Source organism: Heloderma suspectum, chromosome 9 (genome assembly GCF_057233095.1).
Source record: "Heloderma suspectum isolate Gila_16-S chromosome 9, 16-S_ref, whole genome shotgun sequence".
Classification (NCBI taxonomy): Eukaryota; Metazoa; Chordata; class Lepidosauria; order Squamata; family Helodermatidae; genus Heloderma; species Heloderma suspectum.
This window is the reverse complement of record NC_139466.1, coordinates 12,897,064-12,923,103: the sequence shown is the minus strand read 5'-3', so window position 1 is coordinate 12,923,103 and position 26,040 is coordinate 12,897,064. Positions and strand designations below refer to the sequence as shown.

The 26,040-nt window shown below is 47.3% G+C and overlaps 1 protein-coding gene across 1 annotated transcript in view; it reads right to left on the bottom strand.

Annotated features, from left to right (window-relative positions):
- Nucleotides 1–25,836, bottom strand: part of PASD1 (PAS domain containing repressor 1) — a 179,387-nt gene extending 153,551 nt beyond the window's left edge. Inside the window, exon 1 of the mRNA XM_084813726.1 lies at nucleotides 25,361–25,836. The gene's annotated coding sequence lies outside the window, so the exon portion shown is untranslated. The remainder of the gene's footprint in view (nucleotides 1–25,360) is intronic.
- Nucleotides 25,837–26,040: the final 204 nt, after the last annotated feature.

Genomic DNA, 26,040 nt, shown 5'->3' with positions numbered 1-26,040 from the left:
CTCATCAGTTAAAAAAGAAACAGCTGCACCAATTGAACTCCCAATACATTTCAACACTTGGTCTTTATCAAGGGAAAAACTCTTGGAGATTCTTTGGGAGGATTCCTCTCCCTTGCTTCTTTGGAAAGGGAAGAAGCCAGGGAGAGAATCCTCCAAAATAATCTCCAAGTGTTTTTCCCTTGATAAAGGCCAAGTGTCGAAATGTGTTGGGAATTCAGTTGGTGCAGCTGCTTCTTGTTTGACTTTGGTTTCCAGCCTTACAGCTGTTTTTTCTGGTCCCTACTGGCACTGTTGAGATTCTCATCAGGCCTGCAGTGTGGAGGTGTGTTTTTTTTTTTAAAAAAAACACAAAACTTCTCCACATACTGCAGTCCTGATCCTGCTCTTCTCCCTGTGCTCACCTCCCTGTTAAAGAGGAGAGAACAAACACATTACATGCACTCGTGCATTTAACATCATCCCTCTTTTGGCCCCGAAGGTCAAAGTGCATATTTTGCCACTAAGAAACATTCCACCGACAAGACTAGAGAGGCTGGGCCGCCGCCGCGATGATCTATCTGGAGCGATTTGGGGTAGCTTCCCGTTATTTTACATCACCGTGTTAAATCCCTCCAGGGAAGCATTCACTTCCAACGCTCTGCAGGGGGCCACGGCTTAAGTGATGGACAGTTACCTAACAGGGTACAAGCACTTGCTATGAAGTGTGTGTGGGGAGGGGTGGGGGGCATATTATATAGGTTCAATCTAGGGCACACTTATGTATTTCAAAGATGTATTCGTTTTAAGAAATCAAGCAGAAGGAATCTCTTCTCATCTTTACATTCCCAAATACTGATGGGAACATTTGTGTGGCAGAACAAATAATGACTGGGCTCAGGTTATCCTGTTTATTCCCAAGAACTCTGTGTTTCTCCTACACACACAGTCACGCAGGAATGAATCATCAGGCAGGTACCTCTATGCTCGGGGAGATGAATCTCCTTCATCCTGGGGCCACATTCCATTTCTAAGAAACTCCCAGGGGCTGCATTCCAGGGGTGGGTGTGGCCAAAGGCAAGAGGGGGCAAGACCAAAATGCCAGCCTATTTTAGCTGAAAGCTCTTACAGCCAGTAATGGAGCCTGAAGAGAGGCATTTCTACCTTCTAGAATAGGGAGAAACTGCTCAAATGTTGGGAAAACACTTGGACTCTGACCATTTAGAATAGGGGGGAAACCTGCAGAAATGATTGGTGGTTGAAAGAAAGGGGGAAGGGCCAAGGGAAGAGGGCAGGGCCATTGGGAGAACCCCAGAGGGCCAGATTGGGACCCCAGACAAGCCAGATTTGGCCCCCAGGCCTGAGGTTCTACACCCTGATTTAATGCAACGCCTTTGTAGTATCTCGAGACTAAAAGGAAGCATTTCCATTAATGGCAAAAAATTAACGTAAACAAGCCTCCCCCGACCTGGTCTCCCGCCCTAATGTTTTGGATTACAGTGCCCAGTGTTCCTGACCATTAGCCATGTTGCCTGAGGCTGATGGGAGCTGAAGTCCAAAATATCTGGCGGGCACCACGTTGTGGAAGGCTGACGTAAACAGTATGGGCCCACATAATCTCCTGATTTGCCCTTTGGTTCTGACCTGCTCTTCTGCCCTGACTACTGGCTTCACCCACTGCTCTGGGGTTGCAACTCCCAGCTTACCTCAGATTGCTGCCAGCCACAGCGCAACCCTGACCAGGGCCGGCCCTAACATTAGGCGGAGTGAGGCAGTCACCTCGGGTGACAGATGCTGGGTAGCAGCCTCATGAGTCCCTTGGCCTTTCCTCCGGAGCCCCTCCCCGCCAGACATTCCCCACTCTTGGAGAATAAAGCTGTGTGTGCCACATGCCCTGACTTGTCCCTCGCAAAACTAGTCAGCCCCCCTAAACTAGCCTGCGTGGTGGAGGATGCCAGTGTTGACGTAAGGTTTAAGTGCAATTGCTGTCAGCTTCTGTAGATGGAATGGAGAGTGGTACCATCTTGTCCTTTGCCTCAGGTAGCAAAGTGTCTTGACCTGGCCCTAACATTTGAGGTTCGCCGTAGGGATGTCAGAGAATTTCTCTACGAATCTCGGGGAGGCCGAATGCCAGCACATTCGGCCCCCTGAAATTGGTGGAGAAATGGTCTGCCCCCCGCCCCGCCCCCGGGATGGGCCTTACCTTGTGCGAATGTCCCTGGCGGTGGCAGCTCCGGCGGCGGTTTGGCAGCAGCGGCTGCAGCAGCTGGTCTTCCGACCGGCTGCTGCCACCACCATTTCCAAGTAAAAAAAAAAAAAAAGTGATAGGCTACGTAAAGATTTACATAGCCTATCATGGCTAGATTTTTAAAAAACACCGTGATAGGCTACGTAAATGTTTACGTAGCCTATCACGGCTGAGTGGGGAAAGAAAAAAACCCGCACGTACGCAAATGGCGGCGCCCATGGGCACCGCCATTTGTGTTCCCCTTATTTTCTACGTAAATGTTTACGTAGACTACACGTGCCAAAATAAGGAACGCAAATGGCGGCGCCATTTGCATACGCACGGTTGTTGTTGTTGTTTTTCACTCAGCCGTGATAGGCTACATAAATATTTACGTAACCTATCACGGCTGACTGCAGGGACACAAATGGCAGCGGCTACGGCCGCCGCCAGTTGCGTCCCGGCAGGACAGGATTCGAGGCGGGAGGGATGGGGCGCCTCCCCCCCGGCCAGAATTTCGGGGGGAGGGACGGAGGGCCTCCCCCCCACCGCGAATCAACTTTCGTGTTCAGGTAAGTGACTTTCGTACATCCCTAGGTTCGAGGGCCTTGCTTTATGGTACTGGTGGGCAGATCTCAGGGTTACTTTGGAGGGTTTTTAATTTTTATTTTCTCCTAGAAACCTGAGGTGCACCACAGTAGCTTGTGGATTGTTGTTGTTGTTATTATTATTATTATTTATTAATCAGGAGAGGCAGTCTGTCAGGTATTGCAGTCCCGAGCCATGTAAGGCCATATAGGTTAAAACCAGCACCTTGAATCACGCTCGGAAACATATAAGCAGCCAACGCGAATGGGCCAGAATTGGTCTTATATGCACAATCCTTCTGTTCCCAGTTATTAATCTGGCTGTCACATTTTGCACAAGCTGCAGCTTCTGAACAGTCTTCAAGGGTAGCCCCACATAGAGTGCATTGCAGTAAACTAACTTGGAAATTGCCAGAACATAGATTACCAAACCCAGGTTATCCCTGTCCAGGTAGGGGCTTAGCTGGGCCACCAGCCGAAGCCACATGCCACAGAGGCCACCTTAGCCTCAAGTGATAGAGATGGCTCCAGGAGAGTCCCCAAGCTATGAACGTACTCCTTCAAGGGGAGTGCAACCCCATCCTGAACAGGCTGAGCCAAATGCAAAAATGTATCTCATGGGGCGTAGCCAGTTATCTACTGTGCCTCATGAGCCGTATATTGGGAAAGCTGCATATAGACCTGCATACAGGTCTACAGCTGAGTCACTACAGATCAAAGATTCTAACACCAACATCTAAAATTAGCTAACAGAGCTGCGCAAAGACCTGGTCAAAGGCAACCCATTAATGCAGGTGAGGAACACAGAGGCTGAGATAGAAGCGATTAGCATAAGGCCAGCAAAAATTATTTCATTTTGATACTTGCTTTTCTTAATCTATTGGGAGCCAGAAGAACAGGGCTGGCCCTACCATTAGGCAGAGTGAGGCAGCCACCTCTGGTGGCAGATTCCAAGGGTGGGGCATGTAGGAGGACAGATCTTGTGTCCCACAGAGACTGTCCTGTGCCCCCTAAATTAGCCTGCTGCCCTCAGCTGTGGTGGAAGATGCCATCCCATTGCTGGTGTTGGAATGAGATTCTACTTTGGCTTCTGTACATGGAAATGAGGGGAGAGGTGCATCTTGGCCTTTGCTTCAGGCAGCAAAATGCTTTGGGTCAGCCCTGCAAAAAACAAGAACAACACCCTTGCTGATCTCTGCAAATCCACCAGAGATCTACCAGTAGATCTGCCAATATAACCTTTTGCCTGCCCCGGCTTTATTTATTTATTTATTTATTTAAAGTATTTTGATACTCCTCAGTCAAAAGGGCTCCTGGAGCGGCTTATGGGCAATCAGTAAAACAAGACAGTCCCTGCCTGCAGGTTTACAATAAAAAAAAAAAGACACGACACACAAGGAAAAAGGGATGGGGAGGGAAGAGGAAAATAATCAGCAATTATTTTGTCCCCACTTCCTCGCTGTTCTCCCTCTGTATAGCCTTTAAAGGATCCATATATCCTACATGCTGTTGACAGTTGGCGTTGCTCACAGTAAACACTCAAGGGCTTTCTGTCAATGAATGCCAAGCCAATGGGAAATTAGCAGACAGTCCTAACTGCAATGGAACAGGCATGTACTGTCTCGCTGGCAGGAATATCTGAAGTGGCTTCCCAGGGTGCTAAGAGGGGAATTATTTCCCCCTCTTCTTTAATTCTAAGGCACAAAAATACATAATTTACATTTGAAAGTACATCACATCCCTTTTCATTCAAAATTTGCTCCTGCAATTAAGCTGCCTAAAAAGATTAAAAAGTCAAAACAGGAGACGCTGGAACTACAACCACAGAAAATTACTTGGTGTATATACATGTTCTATCTGAGGCAGGCCTTTGACAGGTCTTTAAACACAGAATGGATCAGTCCTAGCTACAGACTGCAACCGAGAGATAATAGGGCCTAGGGAATGTACAAGGCAACTGAAGAACCATGATTTGAAAAGAAACGTCCAAAAGCCTTATTTTTTAACCTAATTAAAAAACAAACAAACAATTGCATAACGTTACTGAAAACAAAGCTAGATGGCATACTTTGTAAACCAGGACTTCTTCCAAAACTAGATTTCAGTAATATTCAAAACACCAAGTCAAAGTCAGTAAACAAGTTGGCTAAACTTTACACTGAAGGTGCTCAGAGAACCAGGCTGCCAGAACTGAGATATTTCTCTGGGTTGCTGGGATTTGGTTGTGAGGATTTTGAGCCTTCAAAGGCAACAAGGGAGAATAACTTAAAAGGGCACTGATTTTATTCTCCCTTGGATTTTTTTAATTGATCAAGGATGCAATCCTATGCATGTTTAGACAGAAAAAAGTCCTACAACTCCCAACATTCCCCAGCTAGCATGGCTGGCTGGGGAATGCTGGGAGCTGTAGGGCTTTGTTCTGTCTAAACATGCATAGGCTTGCACCCCAAGTGATAAAAATCCAAGCTTCGAAAAAAACAAAAAAAACAAACCCAGTGCCCCTGAATAATCAGGGGTCTCTTTCCTCATCTTTGCCTTCCTCTTGACATAACTGATCATGAAATCAGTCTTATAGTCAGTGTCTAATGAAGGGTATATTTAGGCATAATTCATAGTTGACATCAGCAGTCCCCGACTTGATGCCCTCCAGATGTTTTGGACTTCAACTTCAATCAGCCCTAGCCAGCATGGCCAGGGGTGATGATGCTGAAAGTTGTAGTCTAAAACATCTGGAGGGCACCAGTTTGGGGAAGTCTGGTTTACACAATGATCTGAGTTTTGGAATAGCAAGAGCATGGCTAAAACATTCTGAAATCCCTTCCCAGGCCAAAATTTCCTCCCAAAAAACCAAAACGAAAAACATTGTAACAAGACCACTATTAATCTAGAAAATTAACTCCAACTATTCTTAAACCCTTGATCATTTGTGCTCTGTAAATGTAATTTATCTTGAATACAAGCTGGATTTACAGTTAATGTTAATGCTGTAGTGTCCGGAGCTGCAGAAATTAAACAAAAAGATCCTTTAGATCTTGCCTGGTAATCTTAGCAGGGAAAGATGAAACTGCCCAAAAGACATCGCAGACCTTAACATGCAAATAGTAAGAGACAGAGAGAGTGGTCATCTCAGGGGTATGGTGCAAGCTTGAATGCCACTGCAAGGAAATGGAGCATGTCAAAGGGGTTAAGGGAAATCGTGCAGTTTCAAGAGGATTTACAACACCTCACAGTGGCTGTGTAGTTCTTGATTACATTCTTAAAGGCTGCAGGGCCCTGGTCAGCTACGTTTTCAGCCTAAAAGGACCAATAACATTGGTGGCTCCCATGCCCGTATAAGCAAAGGACTACCTAATCCTGAAGTGGGTCACTTTGGCCCTCCAGATGTTTTGGCCTACAACTCCCATCATAGGGTGGTCAGGTGTCCTACTTTATGGAGGATAGTTCTCTATTTGAAGGTGTCCTCTATTTGAAGGGCTGCCCAGTCCAAGTCTGGTTTAAAGTCCAAGCACTATAAGGAGGGAGACCAGGAAGGGCCTTGAAGTCCCCCATCACCAGTCAGCACCTAGATAGGAGACTGAGCAGGCACGCAGCTCACCTGGCCAGTCTTTCCCACTGTGGTGAGAAATATTGCATTTCGATTTAAATTGTAGTTATTATTTTTAAACTTGCTCCAATACGTATAGATTTGCACAGGCAAATATTACGCCAATTTCTGTCCTCTGTTTTTGATGATGCATTTCCTCTCTTTTTTAGCGATGCATAAGTGGCCATCCTACCTAGCCATTCTAGCCAATGTTGAGAGATGATTGGAGTTGTAGGCCAAAACATCTGGAGGACTACAAGTTTCCCAGCCCAGCATTAAGCCCTTCCCTATTGTGTGAGAAGCAGCAGGAACTTTGTCAGGGCTGGACAGCCACCTGTCAGGGATGCTCTGACTTGGATTCCTGCACTGAGCAGGGGGTTGGACTCGATGGTCTTGTAGGCCCCTTCCAACCCTACTATTCTACGATTCTATGATTCCCCTTATTATGTACACCAGCAAGATCACTCACATGTGCCTTGTTGCTGGGCCCAGCAGGGTCAGCCCCCTCTCCCCTCCCCCAGGCAAGCTGTCAGGTTTCAGGTCCACAAAGAAGTCAACAGTTCAAGGTGACTAAATCAATCCGGGTCAAGCACTGGGCCAGTTCCAAAAACAGCAGTTAAAAGGGGCCAGAGCCAGATCATGTAATCCCACAGAGATAGGCACTCTGGTTTTGAAAAGCAGCAGTTCAGGTGTGAGGGATACCTAGCACCTCAGAAGACAGGAATAAAATCCTAAATGACCTTGATAGAATGGAAAGTGGCCTGAAACTAACAAAATAAATTCAACAGACAAATACAAATTTGTGCATTTAGGCAAACCAAATCGAATGCATAGGTACAAGATGGGGGAATACCTGGCTTGACAATCATACCTGTGAAAAGGCTCTCAAGTTTGTAGTCAATTACAAGTTGAACGTGAGTCAGCAGTGTGATGCGGCTGCAGAAAAGGCTAATGCCATTGTAGGCTGCATTAACAGAAGCATAGGTTTCAAGTCATGAGAAGGAATAGTTCTACTTTATTCTGCAGCAGCCATAACTCGTCTGGAATAATTGCCCAGTTTGCACATTAAAACATGGGTTGTCCAGGCTACGAGCAAGGGAACAGGTACACTGACTCCTGTCCTGTGCACTGGCCACTTCCATTTTGAATCAATTTTAATCAACAGCACAGAAATGCTCTATCAATTCCTGATTTTTTTTTTTATGTGATCTCCGTACCCAGCACTCTGAGCTGTTTAACCCAACACACACTCATGGTTTGTTGTTAGGTTAAACTCTGGGTTATTTAACCCTACCACAACCCAGAGTTTCAGGCTCAGACGTTCGGAATAAAGCTGACTGAATGCAGAAGTGATGAGCACATGGGAGGCAGCGTGCTTGCTCCCCCGCTCACAGCCCCAGCACTTCATGACTGAGGGGAGGGGGATGTATTGGCAGTACTCTTCGAAGGCCTGAAGGGCTGTCACCCCAGAGAGGGCACAGACTTGTTCTTGATGGGATTATTTAGTGTTGGTGCCTCCTGTTAGAAAGGCAATTAGCAAAGAAAAAAACAAAAGGCAAGACGGAATGAGCATTTACCAGATCCACATGCACACAGGCTATCTTAGGATAAAAGGAGACCACACCCTTCTCTGGTGAAGAAAGGTAACGTGGTTTTACTCACAAATGTTCTTTCATATAAAATGCAGGTACAGTGTAGGGTTTCAAAAAATAGTTTGTTGGTCCATTTCGTGTTCCATTACACCAGCAGGAGCGAGAGAGCAAACACACGTGCTCCCAAGAATGGAGAGGGCAGGGCGGGGGCGGGGGCGGTGGGAGCAGCAAAACAAAGAAATCACAGGAAACCACACTGTAGGCTATAGAGATCATAGGGCTAGCTGTGGTCAAAATTCCCATGAAGTAACTAACTGCAACACTGCTGCCTCCCGGTAAGTTGCATTAAGGTTGCAATATTCCCAACAGTTCTCTGCTGCTCCAGAGGGCAGGACTAGTTCTAATGAGCCTGAGTAACAGGAGGGTAGATTTCGGTTGAACATTAGGAGAAATGTATTGACAGTAAGAACAGTAGCAACCCATTACCTAGAGGGCTGGTGGGTGGGCTCTCCCTCACTGGAAATCTTCAGACAGAGGTTGAACAGCCATCCGTTGGGGATGCCCAAATTCTGGATTTCCTGTATGGAGCCGGGGGCTGGATAGATGACCTACAAAGTCTGCTCCAATTCTATGATCATAGAATCATAGAATAGTAGGCTTGGAAGGGGCCTATAAGACCATCGAGTCCAACCCCCTGCTCAATGCAAGAATCTAAGTCAATGAAGCATCCCTGGCAGATGGCCAGTTACATCTTGAATGCCTCCAGTGTGGGAGAGCCCACCACCTCCCTAGGGAATTGGTTCCATTGTCATATTGCTCTAACAGTCAGGAGGTTTTTCCTGATGTTCAGCCGGAATCTGGCTTCCTGTAACTTGAGCCCATTATTCCGTGTCCTGCACTCTGGGATGCTCGAGAAGAGATACTGGCCTTCCTCTCTGTGACAGCCTTTCAAGTCCTTGAAGAGCGCTATTTTATCTCCCCTCAGTCTTCCCCTCCCAAGGCTAAACATGCCCAGCTCTTTCAGTCTCGCCTCATAGGGCTTTGTTTCCAGTCCCCTGCTCATCTTTGTTGCCCTCCTCTGAACCCTCTTCAGTTTGTCTGCATACTTCTTAAAGTGCAGTGCCCGGAACTGGACACAGTACTCCAGATGAGGCCTAACCAGTGCTGAGTAGAGGGGAACTAGTACTTCACGTGATACAACATTGTCGCAGGCATTCGAGATGCAACTATTTCTATAAGCAGCGCATCCAGGTCCACAGTGAGATGAAACCTCTGATGAAACATTCTTAAGCTTTCTTTCTTTTTTAAAGGAAACTCTTCTGGTTGGCTTACTAATGCACTGGCCAGAGAAGTCAGTGCAGGACAAACTATTGCAGAGAAAATGAACAGAGCATCCAAGCGACTAACAGTGCTGGCAGGGAAGGGCCTCCAGCAATGTCTATGCAGGATGGAAACTCTCCGGCTTGAGCTACAACTGACCCCCACTCTCTCTGCATTATGGGGGTCAAAAGGCACATCTCTTTAATTTGTTTTTTAATTGTTCTTATGGTTTTTAAGGTTGTTTTTAAGGATTTCCTGTGTCGTTGTTTGTGATGGGTTTGTTCTTCTTGTTTTCATAAATTGCCTTGATTGGTTTTTCCAGAAAGGCGATCAATCAATCAATCAATCAGTCAATCGATCAATGCATCTCAAGCAGTGCTGATGTGAGAATAGGGGAGCACAGATGCACCTCCTCAGTTTCATCTGCCAAATGTTGGAGGAGATGAAGTCAGTGAAATGTTTATTTCACATCCAAGGAGGCGCGACACACTTCTCTGTAAAAAGCCACCCCCCGAATCTCTGTGTTTCTCTGCTGTTTATTAAAAGCGCTTACGTTTATAACCATGCTATACATTCCAACTGTTCCTATTTACCAGGGAACTGTCTGTCTCTGGTAAGTCATGGCCATTATTTTGTCACTATTTCAGTCTTTTGAGGATGCCCAGTTAAAAAGTTGTTCATGTCGGTTGCTGGCTCTGCCACGCTTCAGTGTTCAGTGGCCTCCCTGGGGGTCCTTAGAACAGTGGTGGGCAACTTGAGGGGGGTCGGGGCTCCACCTGCATTGCCTTTTCTCTCTGCAAAGTGGCTATGATTTCTGGCCGCCAACACTGCTCTCTTTTTGCACGGCAGTTGCAGCAGCGTAAACAGGGAACACATGGGAAGGGGGCGTAAAAACACCCAGGCCGGCCTCATGTTGTTCACCTTTGCTCTAGAAGCTACATCTCCAAGTTGAGTTGGATGCATCTGTTGGGAATACCGCAACCTCCTTTGCACGGTATGGGAAGAGGGCAGTGTTGCAGTTAGTTAGTTCATGGGGATTTTGACCACAACTAGCCGTAGGATCTCTATAGCCTACAATGAGGGTTCCTGTGATTTCTTCCTTTGCTCCTCCCCTTCTTTCCCCCTCCCCCTGACCTCCACCATGCTGGGAACACATGGGTTTGCTCTCACTCCTGCCTGCATAATGGAACACAAAATGGACCGAACAAACTCTTTTGAAACTTTACGCTGTACCTTCATTGTATATGCAAGAATACTTGTGAGTAAAACGGGTCTCTTTCCTTCACTGAAAAAGGGTGTGGCCTCCTTTTATTGTTCTAAGATAGCCTGTGTACACGTGAGACCGGTAAAAGCTCATTCTGTTTTGCCTTTTTGTTTTTCTCTGCCAATTGCCTTTCTAACAGGAGGCATCATTACTAAACAATCCCGTCAGCAACTTCTCTCTCGTGCCAGTGCCTGCGCATGAACACAAAGGCATCCAATGTAGGGCCCAGCCTGACAACTCATATACGCTGCAGCTGTTGAGCTCTGTTTTGATTCAAACTGCTGGTAACACCTTGTAGACAGCGGTGCTTTTCTAGTATGTCTTTAGCCAAAATAACAAAGACCATTCCAGTGATGGGTGTGGCCCAAATTCCCAAACTGCCAGTTTATGGGCATCTCTACACCAGCCTAATATTCTGCATTTAAAACAGGGCTTTCTGCTTCCATTTTAAATACAGGATCACAACGACTCCCTTTTTCATGTGCTTCCTTTCCCCCCTCCCCTTCTCCCGCTCCTTCTCCCCATGTCTGAGTCGTCCATTATTTTTCATTGATCTCACTCCTCTTTTTGCTGCTTTTCCTCTTTTCTTGGAGGGAACTCAAGCGGAACACAACAGGGTAATTTGACAGCTCATTATGTGCATAAGTTAATGGCAACAGCCACCCTGGCCAGGTTTGCATGACACAACAAGCCACGCTGCTGGGGGCGGTTATGCTACTCCTCCCGCCCCCAGCACGCGACTTGCACACACAGGAAGGGGAAATAAGCCACCATGGCTTATTTCCCCTCCGTGATTGTGCGAACCAGGTCACTCTTCCTTTGCAACAATAAAAGCTTGCAGTTATTTGGATGTGTGCCTGTAGTAAGCAAAAGTCGTCATTTAAAAACACACACCACACACAGCACAGATGCTTTGCATTATTCGTGGATTCCAAATTATTTTTGCCTCTTTGTTTGTGAGAGCAAGGCAGCTGAGCAGGGCCGCATTCTGCACTTATTTGGGATAGGCTTAAAAAGAAAGGGCAAGTTCAATCAGATATGCCTTGGCTTTTTGTCACAAAACTGCCCACATTCAGGGTTTGTTTTTCTGGGTTTTTTTTTACCCATTTCAGCCCGGCAGGTCACAGCAGTATAAACATGATCAAGAGAGGGCGGGAGAGAGGGAGGGGAAGAGGGAGAGGAAGGGCTCCCTGGCAAACAGTCAGAACTTGTTGTTCCTGACCCAGTAACCTACTTTCCAGAGCACCACGTAACTGCAAAACCAACTCCAGCTCTCAGACAGAGAGAGAGAAAGAGATCACCTCTTATTTAACTTCTACAGGCAGAGCAGGGCAGGCTGGAGCAGGGGGTGGCGGGAGGAACTTGGCAGCCTGCGGTCATCGCTGACTTCACTTTGACCACAAAAACCATTTTAGAGACTAGACAGGAACGCAAGAGGAGTTTTCCAGCTTGAAGTCATTCGGAACTACCGTCTGGCTATGTGGGACCCATCCATCAGCATGTGGACTTATTGAGATGGGCAGTGGGAGCAGTTGTGTGGGGGAGCGTAGAATCATTTTTCTCTCTTCAAATCGCCATTAATTGCTCCAGATATTATTATTGCTACTAATAATAATAATATTAATAATAATTTTTATTTATTTACAACATTTATATACTGCTCCACATCTAGAAAGATTCTGGAGCAGTGAACAACGGAAGATACAAGATAAGATAAAAGAATACAACTCCATGTTAACTTCTTTTTTTTTTTTTAAAGAAAGAATTCTGATAAAACATGGCTGGTCAGCTAAGGAAGGCTTCCTGAAATAAATATGTTTTCAGGAGGCGCCAGAAACAGCACAATTGGTGCCTGCCTGACCTCAAAAGGCAGGGAGTTCTACAGAATAATAATAACAACAACAACAACTATTATTATTATTATTACTACTGCTGCTGCTTTTTTGGTCAGCCAGCTGGGGTCTGACCAAAAATTGAAGGGTTACACAATGCATGAATGATAACTGAGAATGAAATCCACAAACCCTGTCCCCTCACACACACACACACGCATTCGCCAAATCGTGCTTCCAAAACAAGAGCAAGGAAAGCCAGCAGAGGTGGAGGTTGGGACCCATTTGCTGCCACCCTGTAACTCAAGCATTGGGAAGGGACTCCAGCAGGGCTTAGCAAAATACACAGGAAGGAGCCTTGGATTAGAGGCTTCTCCACATGGAGCTTTTATCCTGCTGTTGAGATTGCTCACTCTCGGAAGTTTGCAGGTCCTTTAGATGACGTTGTCAACCTCCAGGGCATCTCCCGTACTAAATGACCTTTATTCTATTTTTTTTAAGATTGGAGATAATGAGCTATCAAATTACAGCGCTCAAGTTCCGCTTGAGTTCCCTCTGTGAAAAGAGGAAAATTAGCAACAAGAGGAGCTAGACCACAGCGCCATCTAGCGGCTGTATAATGAAATGTATGGAAGACTCAGGGGAGAAAGGAGGGGGAAACAGGGGAAGGAAGTGCGTGTCAAAGGAGACTATCGTGATCCTGCATTTAAAACAGAAGTGGAAAGCCCCATTTTAAATGCAGGATTTTAGCCTGGTGTAGAGATGCTCTAGATCCAACTATTTCTCCATCTAGCTCAATATTGTCTGGTCCAACTGGCAACAGCTTTCCATCATCTGCTACCTGATCCCTTTAACCAGAGATGCCAGGATTTGAACCTGGGATCTTCTGCTTCCAAACTATTACCTCTGCTACTGAATGGAAGTCCCTGTTTTTATTATCTCCCAACACTCATATATGGGGAAGCCCCATTGCTTGTTAGCAGCTCTCAGATGTTTGCAGTCTTATCAAAGAATCCACTCCACCAACAATTCCTTGTTTAAGGGCACAATCCTATGCAGGTTTAGAGAGAGAAAAGTCCTACAATTCCCAGCATTCCTTAGTCAGCATGTCTGTCTGCAGAATGCTAGGAGTTGTAGGACTTTTTTCTGTCTAAATGTGCATAGGATTGCACCTTAAAAGCATTTGTTTATATGATTGAGACTGGCTAAGGGCACAATCCTATCCAGGTTGAGACAGAATAAAGTCCTAGAACTAAAAAACCGAAGTCCTGCATGCACAGGACTGCTCCCTAAGAATACTAGTAAAACAACAAACAGATTGCTGCGTCCAACATATCTGGGGAGAACGTCCACCCCTCCTAGTTCCCAGCACAATCTGTGTGACTCCAAAGGCTCCTGCAAGACCATCTCCAGGCCAAACTTATTATTCATATGCATGACCCTTAACGGACTTCTGTGAATATTAGGCAGGTCTCTTTTGCCTGGAACATCCATCCAGAGCAGAGGTCGCGCATAATGCATGGGTACGTACGCAGAGAGAAAGTACCTTCGGATCTCTTTTTTAAAACCCTGCCCTCTTTCGTTAAAGCCTTTGGCTTAGTTCCTAACCTCAGCCCTCATCTCCAGCTGAAATGAGGTACAATTGCAGGCATTTGCATTCATCCTTTGTTGTTACCTCTCTCTTTTTTAAAGTTATATGCCAGGCTTCCCCAACCCAGCATATCCTTCAGGTGTGTTGGATTACGACTCCCAGCACCCCAACCAATACCAGCGCTGCTGGTTGGAGATGATGGGATGTGTAGTCCAAAACCATCTGGAGGACACCAGGTTGAGAAAGGCTGACAGTAGGGAAGGCTTCCTGCCAAACATTCCTCAGCCACAGAAGGTTCCTGATCAAAACTCCGCACAGCCACAGAGCCCAGACATGTGATGCACAGAGAACATGAAGAAGAGCTATTACTTACACGGCTCCACGAAAGTACAAGTCCCTGTACAGGGCTTTACAGTGTACATTTGGAGACAAGGGAGACAGTGACTGGGTTCACATGACCGGCCGCATGGCTTAAATAAACCATGGTGGCTTGCAGTGCATGCCAGCCACCATTGTGAATATTCAAGCCATGGTGGGCAGTTGCCACAGCTTATGGTGTTGTGCACACCCAGGCAGGGTGGCTTGTTACCCTGGTTAACAAGCCACCCAGAACCCATGGGCTGTTCTTGGTGGTAGGGGTAAACGGGAATAATATGCACATATTTCAGTCACACATACTTAGGCATAGTTAACAGTAGGCCATGAGGATTAGGAAGTTTTGCCAAAGACTTCACAGGAGAGGTGAGGTGTTTTATTTCCCTGCTATCAGATTCTGGACTCTTAAGTTCCTTGCAGCAAGGCCTGGGGTGTGTGTGTGTGCTTATGTTAGGGTAGAACTATTACCTTGTCAAACCTATGTTCCCATTCCTGCATTTGCTAAGATAATGGCAAAATGAGGCCATTTATATGGGAAAATAAAGAAGAGAGTGCTTAACCCTTCCCATGCCCCAGGATTCTGCTTGCAAATCCCTCCCCCACCAGACATTTTCTTCCCAATTGGGCTCTTTTCCAGTGTTGAAACTCAGCTGAGGTTGGGCTGAATGAGTCAGAGACTGCCTCAGGGGGGCACGTTCAGGGGAGAACTGGTAGTCTGGGGAAGGGTTAAGTACCCCATTCTCACCCACCATTTCTCCCCTGTAAATACGCTTCCCCTGCCTAGCATTATGAGATGTCCATGGTGCTGTGAACCCCTTATGTGCCTCATAACATATAATTATGGCCTTGCTCTGTAGAAGACTAGAGTATGTCCAGAGGAGGGCAACCAGGAGGGATCTGGAAACCAAGCCCTATGCACAACAGTTGGAAGAGCTGGGTATGTTTAGCCTGGCATGGAGAAGGTTAAGAGGAGAGGCATGATAGCTCTCTACCAGTATCGAAGGGCTGTCATGCAGAAGATGGAGCAGGCTTGTTCTCTGGTGCTCCAGAGGGCAGGACCGGAACCAGTGGGTGGAAATGGCAGGGAAGAAGATTTTGGTTAAACACTGGGAGAAGCTTCCTAAAAGTAAGAGCTGTTTGATGGCCTCGCGAAGTGGTGGACTCTCCTTTGCTGAAGGTATTTAAACAGACACTGGATGACCATCTGTCAGGGATGCCGTGGTTGCTCCCTGCACTGCAGATCCTGCACTGAGCAGGCAGTTGGACTAAGCGACCTTCCAACTCTCCAAGCTTTTCTGCATGAGGCATTTGTTGTGCGCTCGTCATTCCCTACTGTTGGTTGTTTAAGGGTTCTTTAGACAACGATGTGACCCTCCAGTTTCACTTCTGTTTGTAAACAGCACTTTCTGGAGTTTTCTGAGAGCAGGAGGAATGGGGCATTATTTCTGATGGCAAAAGAAAGTGCAATTTCCTCTTGTGTATTTGCAGTATTCCGCTATACCACAGTGCCACTGCTTTCCAAAAGCAGGAAAGGAAATGCCCTTGTGTAGTGCTCGGATCTCAGTTCTGTGATGAAACTGAATTAGCAGGTTAACAGCCTTGTGTAGAAAAGCTCTCTGATTTCCTGATCCAAACTATGCACGCTATTGGTCCTCCTGGGGAAAAACAAGACAGGGATCTACATTGTGTCTGTGTGTGTGTGTGTGTGTGTGTCCCGCCCCACAAGGCTAACAGCAGCTTGAGGAGGGATTATTCTTAATCAAACAAATCATAGAATAGTAGGGTAGGAAGGGGCCTATGAGACCGTGTGGTCCAATAGCAGAAGCCGGAAGGTGAAGGATTACATTGCCCCTTGTCCCTGCCCCATTACGTTAATTTGGGAGTGCTGTAGCTCAGTGGAAAAGTACCTGCTTTGCATGTAGAAGGTCCCAGGTTCGATCTCCAGGTAGGGCTGGAAAAATGTCTGCCTGAAACCCAGAGAGCTGCTGCCAGTCAGTGTCGGCAATCCTGGGCTAGATAGACCCATGGTCTGACTGGGGAGAAGGCAGCTTCCTATGTTCCAATAAAAAACCACAAAACAGCATCTCCAGCCCAACTGTTGCTTTAAAAGAAAAGAACTATCAAGAGAGCCATGTCACCCATCTGTTTGGGGGCTTTTATCATGGAAACAATTGCTTAAAAAGAAGTGTTACCCCTTGGTTCATTTCCTGTCCTCCCCCTTCTTAGGAAAAACAAACATTTCCAGTCCTCTAGCAGCAAGTGGAGGACAAAGAAAACTGAATGGAAGCAGGTTTGCTGGGCAAATTTTCAATGACTCATTCAACACGATCTAAGCCGCCATATACATAGTTCAATTTTTCAGTGGTTTGGATCTAGGCATGACCATGAAAGGCATAAGAATAACAGGAGCTAAATATAGAATTTTTCTGTAAAGGTTTCCAAGTGCTGCAGCTAACGCTGTTTTCTGCCTCTGTAGCACGCTTCTCTGTCACACCGCCGTCACCACCATCGGCTGCTTAGCTGTGCACTTCTGTTTTCCGTTAAGTAAGATCCATCCCCGATGAAATCACCCGTTTCAGTTTCTTAAGCTAACCCAAACTATCACGCCCTGAATAATTTTTCGATGATCAAAAGCCACTTTGTGGTGAGCTTCAGTGCCACCTCTGCCTTTCACTCAGTTTCATCCAACTGTGATTGAGACTGCGCAACGCGCCGTTAATATTTTACGAACTGGGATGCGCTTACTTTGAGCCCAGTTCCCCTCCTGCAAAATGGTTCAGCGACAAAGGGGTGGTGCCTCCCCCCACCCCGAAAGGATCCTTCTCCGCCCAAGGTGAGCTACATGATTCCCTCCCCCACCCCTATTTTATCCTCACAACAGTTCGGCTCTAGCTACTCTACATCACACTGGCTCCCACACAGGATAGCGTCCCAAAACACAGGGATAGGCCCTGGCTGCACAAGCACAGTTCCCCTCCCCTCCCCTGCCTCCCTTTAGGCCCTCCGGCAATAGAGGGAATCCTTTTCCCTGACCATAAATGTATTTAGTTAAAGCAGGAACAAAGGCAGCTGCCTTAAACAAAATCGGATGATAGGTCCATCTAGGCCTGTAATGTCTACCGCTCCAGCCATCCACAACCTGGTGACCCCCCAGATGTTTGGAACTTCAGCTCCCATCAGCTTCAACCATCATGGCTAATAGTTAAGAACACTGGGCATTGTTGTCCAAAACATTTAGAGGGTATGGGGTTTGGGGAGGCTGGTCTACTCTGACCGAGCTGGTGCAATATAGTAACTAAGGCCCTGTTTCCATGACAACAGAAGGAGAAGCAAATGGAGGAGTACCAGATTTTTTTAAAAAGGAATCGGCTTTGCTGTGCTTTGGTCCACGCAGGGCTCCACGAGCGAGTGCTCGGCACCAGTAAAAATTCCTTCACAGAACAGACTTCGGGGTGTGTGTGTGTGTGGAGTGAACGTCATCTGACTGCAGGGGCTGCTCAACCAATAAGAGAGGCTTCCCCCCTTTCTCCTTTCCCCTGAAAGTCCAGATGCACTTGCATTTCAGGAGCAAGCCTCACTGAGCACAATGGGAGTTACTTCTGAGTAGACACACATATGCTTGTGCTGGGAAAGAGAGCAGGAAACACAAAGACGGAAACCAGCCCCCATTTTAACCTGCAGGATCTCTATAACGCTGGGTTGAAGTTTCTTCCTATGGCAATAAACCAAACAAAGGAGAATCGGAGCCTCGTGCCTCGCTGGGCCTTGTCAACTGAGGGGGTTCTCTGTAAGTTCTGTGGGCATTCAGAGGGCAACCTTCATTCAGCACAATGGGAGGAAACACCCCTTGACCGGGGTCACGGTGAAAGGCACACCCCTAGGCAGGGCTAGCATACCCCAGGTCAACATGGGGGTTGGGGGACACAGCAGCTATACCAGGGAGAACCCGACTTGAGGAAAAGAATCAGTCTCAGGAAATCCGGTTTTTCCTTGATAAGCTCCGGGGCGGCTGCTGGATGGCCACGGCGTCGTTGGTCCCTAACGACCTCAACAAGCAGCCAGCTCGGAGTAAATTGCTGGTGGAGACACCCTAAGAGACTGAGGATGCAACCCTATGAATGATTAGACAGAAAAAAGTCAGGCAACTCCCAGCATAGCCAGCTGGGGGAATGCTGGGAGTTGTAGGACTTTTTCTGTCTAAACATGCATAGGATTGCACCCGGCGCTACTGATCAAGAAGTCCCTGGTCTGAATCTCGCCTCATAACTCACTAGATGGCCTCGGGCAGGCCTCCCTCTGCCTCAGTCACCACATCTCCAATATACCACACCTGCAGTGACAGGTCCCAGCTCCTCTGTCGGGAGCCTATTCTCTCTCTCTTTTTGTGTGTTTCTACTAAAGCTAACATCTCTAGGCTTGTCTTTCATTTTTTTCAAACTGTGGTTTTCTGGTCATTTGCACGGGAAATATGTCAGCTACTGCGCAAAAGAAACAATACGTCCCTGAGGCTGTCCTCCACCCACTGTTAGAATCAAGGCTGTCGGCGCCCTCAAAGGAGATCTTTGGAGCTCAATTGATTTTAAAATTTAGCAGCCTTAATTTGAAGGTATGTGGAGGAAACTGGGTGGGGGAGGGGGCAGAAAGAAAAATCGAGATGCCCCATCAATAACCATGTTCGCTCTGTGTAAACACGCTCGTTTCTGTAATGTTGAAACAAGCTAGGTGACAATTAGGTGTGCGTTATTTCCGGAAGTGACTGGCATGTGCCAAGACTGGGTGAGTCAACAGGGCTTAGCCAGCGCATGCTGTGTTCATTGACCCCACCCCCCAAACAAATAAACAGACCAAAAAAGAAAGAAAGAGAAAGACAGAAAGAAAGAAAGAAAGAAAGAAAGAAAGAAAGAAAGAAAGAAAGAAAAGAAGGAGGAGGAGAAGAAAAAGAAACCAAACCAGGTTGCTTTGGAAACATTCACACTAGCATTGATTTTAAAATGCAGGAAAGATTTCTGTTTCCAAGAACTGGTCTTAAGTAGGGATGTACGAAAGTTCTGCCATGGATCTTGGGGAGGCCGAATGCCAGCGCATTCGGCCCCCCGAAATTGGTGGCGGAACGGCCCAACCCCCCGCTACCCCCCCGGGACGGGACTTACCTGGGGCGGATCTTCTTGGCGGCGGTGGCTGTGGCGGCGGCGGTGGTTCGGCAGCGGCAGCTGCGGCGGCTGGGCTTCCGACCAGCTGCCGCCGCCACCGCCATTTCCAGGTTTAAAACAAACAAACAAACAAAAAAAGTGATAGGCTACGTAAAGATTTATGTAGCCTATCCCGGCTAGTTTTTGAAAAAAACACCGTGATAGGCTACGTAAATGTTTACGTAGCTTATCACGGCTGATTAAAACAAAAAACAAAAAAAACACATGTACACAGATGGCGGCGCCCATGGGCGCCGCCATTTGCGTTCCTTATTTTGGCACGTCTTAGTCTACGTAAAAATTTACGTAGACTAAGACGGCGAAAATAAGGGGAACGCAAATAGTGTAGACGCTACACTATTTGCGTTCCCCTTATTTTCGCCGTCTTAGTCTACGTAAATGTTTACGTAGACTAAGACGTGCCAAAATAAGGAATGCAAATGGCGGTGCCCATGGGCGCCGCCATTTGCGTACGTGCGTTTTTGTTATTTTTTTTTAATCAGCCGTGATAGGCTACGTAAACATTTACATAGCCTATCACGGCTGACTGCAGGGACGCAAACGGCGGCGGCTATGGCCGCCGCCATTTGCGTCCCTGCTAGCCAGCGGCCAGATGTCTGGCTGCTGGCGGAGCCGGCCAGCGGCTCCGCAGAATCGCTGCGGAGCACAGCTGGCCAGCCAGGATTCCGGGGGGAGGAGGAACGGAGCGCCTCCCCCCTAGCGAGGATTCCAGGGGGAGGGACAGAATGCCTCCCCCTACACCATCAGCATAATCCCCGAAAGGTAAGTGATTTTCGTACATCCCTAGTCTTACGTTTTGTCAGGGAGTGAGCCACCTTTGATGCTTGTAATTATTCTTGATCATCTTGGTTGATGTTAACTCGAACGCATTTAAGGTGGGTTTCTAAACTGTGTTTCCTCCTTTCTTCTAGGACCCTCTTCAGAATGGGCAGTGAGTAGCCCTTTACTCACTTCCGAGATTGCACATCCATTAGTGGGAAACTGCTTGTTCATTTCTTGGTCATGCTAGACTGCAACAAAGGGACTAACTCAAGAAGGAGCTTTTTAAACCACTTATTTAAATGCTCTCAAAAGACCCTATCATGTATGTGCCACCTACAGCAGGGCATTGAACTTTAGACCTGTGATCCAAATCAGGACCCCAATTTGGCCTGCTGGGTCTCCCCGGATGACCCCCCCCTTCCCCACAACTGCCAATCATTTGGCTTTTGTACATGTGTCCGCCCCCCCCCCCCGGCCATTCTAAAAGGTTGAAATGTCCATCTGATGTCCTCCCCAACAGGGGAGGAAGCAGGGCAGATGAAGCTCCCCTGACGTGCGGGACAGAGGATGGCTCCACAAACCTGTCGGGGCAGCTTAGCTGTGTGTGGGTTTTCCCCAGTTGGAGAGCTGCTTTGGTTGGGGATCGGATGACATCAGCGGTGGTGCAGTGGAACCAGGGCTCACAGGGAAGCAGCACTGGCACTTTTTAATTAGCAGGGGCGCCGATGTCGTCTGCCACCCGCCACTGGAATTCTCAATTCCCTCTCAGCTTCGCTGCAATCCTCAAAATAGCTGGGAGGAAATGAATTTGCCCAGCAACAATATATTGTTCCCTGCTGTAATGGAAGGTATTTGGGGGCAGCTTGTCTTGAATGGGAAATCAAGACCCATTCACTTTACAAAAGGCCTGCTCCTGGTAGAGATGAAAACTGCTAGAACTGGTTTGTTGATATGGATCAACACAGAGGCCTGCATTTCTGGACTCTCCATGGGACTGTGCCTGTGGGGAGTGTCATGAGAAGTGCCTGCAGTTCAAAATTTACCACTACACCACTAGACATCAGTGGGCGTGGTTCCACCCACTGATATCTGGCCCACAAGTTGGGGGGATTATCTGGCCCCTCACCTGAAAACAGTCCCCAGCCCCTGCAAGAAACCACAGGGTTCTGATGTAACCCGAGAAGATGGTTAATTGAAAATGGAAGCAAAAACTTCTGATCTCTTCCTTGTGTCCATGCCAGACAGGAGGGGGATCAGGCAACGCCTATGCTCAGTCCTCATTATGATATACTATAGCTCTATCGTACATCAAAAAGCAGCCTGTGTGTGTTCCAAGCCCAGAAAAGAATAGGGCTTCTGTATTTATTGTAACTTTCTGATAAGGGTACAATCATGACATTTCCAGTCTCTGATAAATCTACACATATGACAACAAGGATTAAAACAAAACAAAAAGGCAAAGTTCGGTATGCACTTGTTTTGCAGTGCTTCTGGAGAGAAAATGTTTTCTTTGATGTCAGCTGCTTGGCTAGATGGCAAAAAAGAAAACAAGGCAAGAGGAGGTATTGCGGTGGGGTGGGGATGGGGATCTTTATTCTATATTTTTACTGTCTACATTTCATTTGCCCGTCAGAACGAAGAGATCTCCTGGAAAAACGCACGGAACAAAGAGGCACACACATTTCAATGCTAACTTCATACCCAAGATTGTTGAAATACACTGGTGTACTGGTAAAGGCCTTTGTATCAAAATTAACTAACTACTATGTTAGTAGTTTTCATATGCATTGCTGAGCTAGCAGTGACTGACCCAGAAAGAGATCTTGGGTTTGTGGTGAACAGCTCGATGAAAACATTGACCCAGTGTGTGGCTGCTATGAAAAAAGCAAATTCCATGTTAAGTATAATTAGGAAATGAAATTAAAATGGCCAATATCATAGTGCCGTTATACAACTCTATTGTGCGACCACACTTGGAATACTGTGTACAGTTCCGGTCGCTGCACCTAAAAAGGGATATTGTAGATTAGAAAATTTCAGGAAAAGGCAACTAAAATGATAAAGAGGTGGAGCAACTCCCCTGTGAGGAAAGGTTACAATGTCTGGGACTGTTTAGCTTAGAAAAAAGACAAGTAAAGAGAGGCGTGATAGAGGTGTACAGAATTATGAACGGTGTGGAGGAAGTGGACAGGAAGACATTTTTCTCCCTCATACTAGAACCCAGTGTCAGCCCATGAAGCTGATTGATGGGAAATTCAGGACAGATAAAAGGAAATAATCCTTCACAGAATGCATAGATAAACTATGGAATTGGCCACCAGTTTGGATGGCTTTAAAAGGGGGTTGGACAAATTCATGGAGGACAAGGCTATCAATGGCTACTAGTCCTGATGGCTCTATGCTACCTCCAGTATCAGAGGCAGTCTGCCTATGTACACCAGTTGCTGGGGAACATGGGTGGGAGGGTGCTCTTGCACTCATGTCCTGCTTGTGGGTTTCCCGTGGGCAGCCAATTGGCCACTGTATGAACAGAATACTGGACTAGATGGACCCTTGGTCTGATCCAGCATAGCTTTTCCTATGTGATCCTCTAGAATGCTTAATCATGCTCCAGTTGCCTTAGAACAGTCTTCCCCAACCTGGTGCCTGCCGGATGTGCTGGACTACAACCACCATCACCCCAGCCAGCATGGCCAGTGGATGATGGGAGTTTCAGGCCAACACATCTGAAGGGCACCAAGTTAGGGAAGGTTGTGGACACACATCAGAAATGCTTGGTTTTCTGTAGGGCTACCAAAAATATATTGGAGGCTGAACAATGTTGCAGATTGGGGGCATCCAGTGGAGGCTGGTGGCTCAGATGTCCATGGGGCAGTGAATCCACTCCAGGTTTCAGTCAGAACCAGTCAGAACCAAAAGAGTTATCCAAGGTGCTTTGCTTTGCATCTTGGCTACCTCCTTTAGAGTTCTGACTGCTTTTGACTAAAACTCAGAGTGGATTCACTGCCTCACTGACATTGGAGCCACCAGCCTTCACTGAGGGCATCTCGGTTTTTAAACGAGTTCTCCCTACCAATCAGTGGGAAATACAAGGGTCCCTTTCCTGGCTAGTCACAAAATATTATGCATCCAACTGCACACTGCACAAGAATGCTTGTATTTCAAGTTACAACTCGTGAGCTGCAGCTCCCAGAGAAATGTATGTCACTCTGGAAGAAGGCAATTGGGAGCAAGAGAAGTATGTGTGTGTGTCGTGTGATTAAGCCTCCCATGCTCACTTCAGGTCACCCCCTGCTGAAGCGGCTTTCCCCTAGAAGCATCAGCAACCCATTGGGGATTTAATGCAAGCATGTGTGTGTAACGTAGTTTGGGAAAGTCACTGCACAAGCATGACAATGAAGGGTGCAAATGGGCAGAGGGATGGTGCTTTTTCGCCGAAGGTCTTTGGCAAATGGATCCCATAAGAAGGGATCCCACTGTGTCAGGCCAGAGGTCCACCTAGCCCTACATTCTATCTGTAGCACTGGACAGCCAACTGTCCCTGGAAGCCTTTCGTGGGTCTGTCCCTGCCGTCTCGCGACTAGTCTTCAGAGGCATATTGCCCCTAAACATGGAAGGTCCTCTTGGACGTCATAGTGATCAGGGCTGGCCTCAAGGGGAAGCATGGCTGGGCACCTGCTGAGGGCCCACACCCTGGCAGGGGCCCAATGACAAGAGGCCCCCGGACTTGCTCCTCCTCTTCACCATCGCAGCCTGCTTGTGCACCTGGCCTCTTGTTCTGGCCCAGGCAATGGAGCTGGTGAGAAGGAGGAGAAGGAGATGCCAGGGCCTGCTTGCTCCCTGGCCCCCTGCCTGTCAAGCAAGCAGTGGTAGCAATGGTGAGAACGAGGAAGAGGAGGAAGAGCAGCTGGTGACCATGGCAGTGGCAACGGCCCATTGAGGGTGCCTTACCAAAGGGCCCTCAAAAACCCGGAGCTGTCACTGACCCGAAGGTTCCATGTAGCTATAACGGTTGAGAGCCCGAACCTCCATAAACTTGCTGAACAGAAACTCACCCCTCACTTTCTAAGCCAGTGATTGCCACTACACATTTTCACAGCTAATCCCAGATGTTAATTAGGCCCTGTGTGAAGGAGGGCTGCCTTTTGTTTGCCCTGGGTTTTCAGACCAGGTCCTACACACAGACAAGAACACACTGTATTTGCCGTTTCCGTCGCTGAATCGGGATCATGTGTGCACACTCGAAACTAGAGGGGTGGCCCTGCCAGCTTTGACCAAGCTGATACCCCTCCTGGGCCTTCCTTCCCACCCACCTCCCACCCAAATGGGATTAACAACACCAACCAGCTGTTCAGAGGGTCTCTGAAGGCGCTGTGGTACATGGTTAGTGTCGCACTAGGGCTGGAGAGACTAGGGCACACATCCCCATGAAGCTCATCGGGTGACCTTGGTCCAATCACAATCTCTCGACCTAACCTACCTCACAGGGTTGTTGTAAGGCTAGAAGGGGGAGAACCATGTACAGAGCTCCTTGGAGGAAAAGCAGGGTGTAAGTAAACAAACAGGACTTTGCGCACAGTAACTCATGCAGAACCCGCTGTTGAGCAGGGTTATCTTGAACTCAGGCCCAAATATGTCATATTCGGTGGAGAAAGTGGCATATTTAAATCCCTGCCTTCTGCATGTTTACCCAAAGACGCATCCCATTGCTTTCTACATTGCTCACTTCCAGGTTAGTCTGCTTGGGATGGCAGCTTTGGCACAGAATCCATGCTCTCTTGGACTACGTTTCCTACGGGCAGAGAACTTGGGAGAAGAGTCTGTTCAAAATAATGCCAAGCCTTCCTATACGTCAGCCCCAACCCCGTGCCCTCCAGAGGTGCTGGGCTACAACTCCCATTACCCCCAAGCTGCTACGAGGCCATTTGGGCAAGACCATTCCACAGAAGCTCACGCAACTCTGAACCAGCTGCAGGCAAAAGCAAGGTGAAAAGGGAATTTGCTTGGCGAACGGGCTGAGCACCAGCTGGCAACACCCTACCTTGTTTGGGATGGGATTCTCTGTAGGCTGTTTAGCCAAGCTTCTGTTTGGCTGGTGGATGTAAATCTGACTTCATCGATTGGGCCGTTTGGAGCTGCTGCTGCTGCCAGCCATGCTAACAGAGATGGGGCTGGGGGTGGAGAGGAGGAGGAAGAAAACCACTTTATGCATTTCAAAGACGTGTATTAGCAATACCAAATTAGCTTGTGGGAGGCGAGACGCAAAAAAACAGCGGATTGCTTCAGTTTAAGATGAAAAGCAGAAAAATGCCCGAAAGCTTAAATTTCTGCAGACCTGCAATTTTTTTGCATATGGTTCTGATAAGCATTTTTCCCCCATGTCATTTGAGTGCACATTAGTGGCTTCCTGACTAATGAGTCATCACCGTTTAGTTAAATCATAGTCAACCATAAAATTACAAGGGATTCTCACTTTTTATAGCAGCGTGATGTTTTTAAAGAAGTCGGCCAGAAATTATAGATCTCTACATTTATCTTTGGATTGCCTTGCATTACATGTTCACTGAAGCACTGAAACTGAGGAGGAAGATTTGGAAAAAGTTAACAGCAGAAGAGAGGGAATTAGGGGCAAATTGGATGTTACACCAAGCATGCATTTTCTGTTCGAAATGGCTGAACAGAAGCTCTCCCCTCCAGTAGAACATATCTATATTGTGAGAT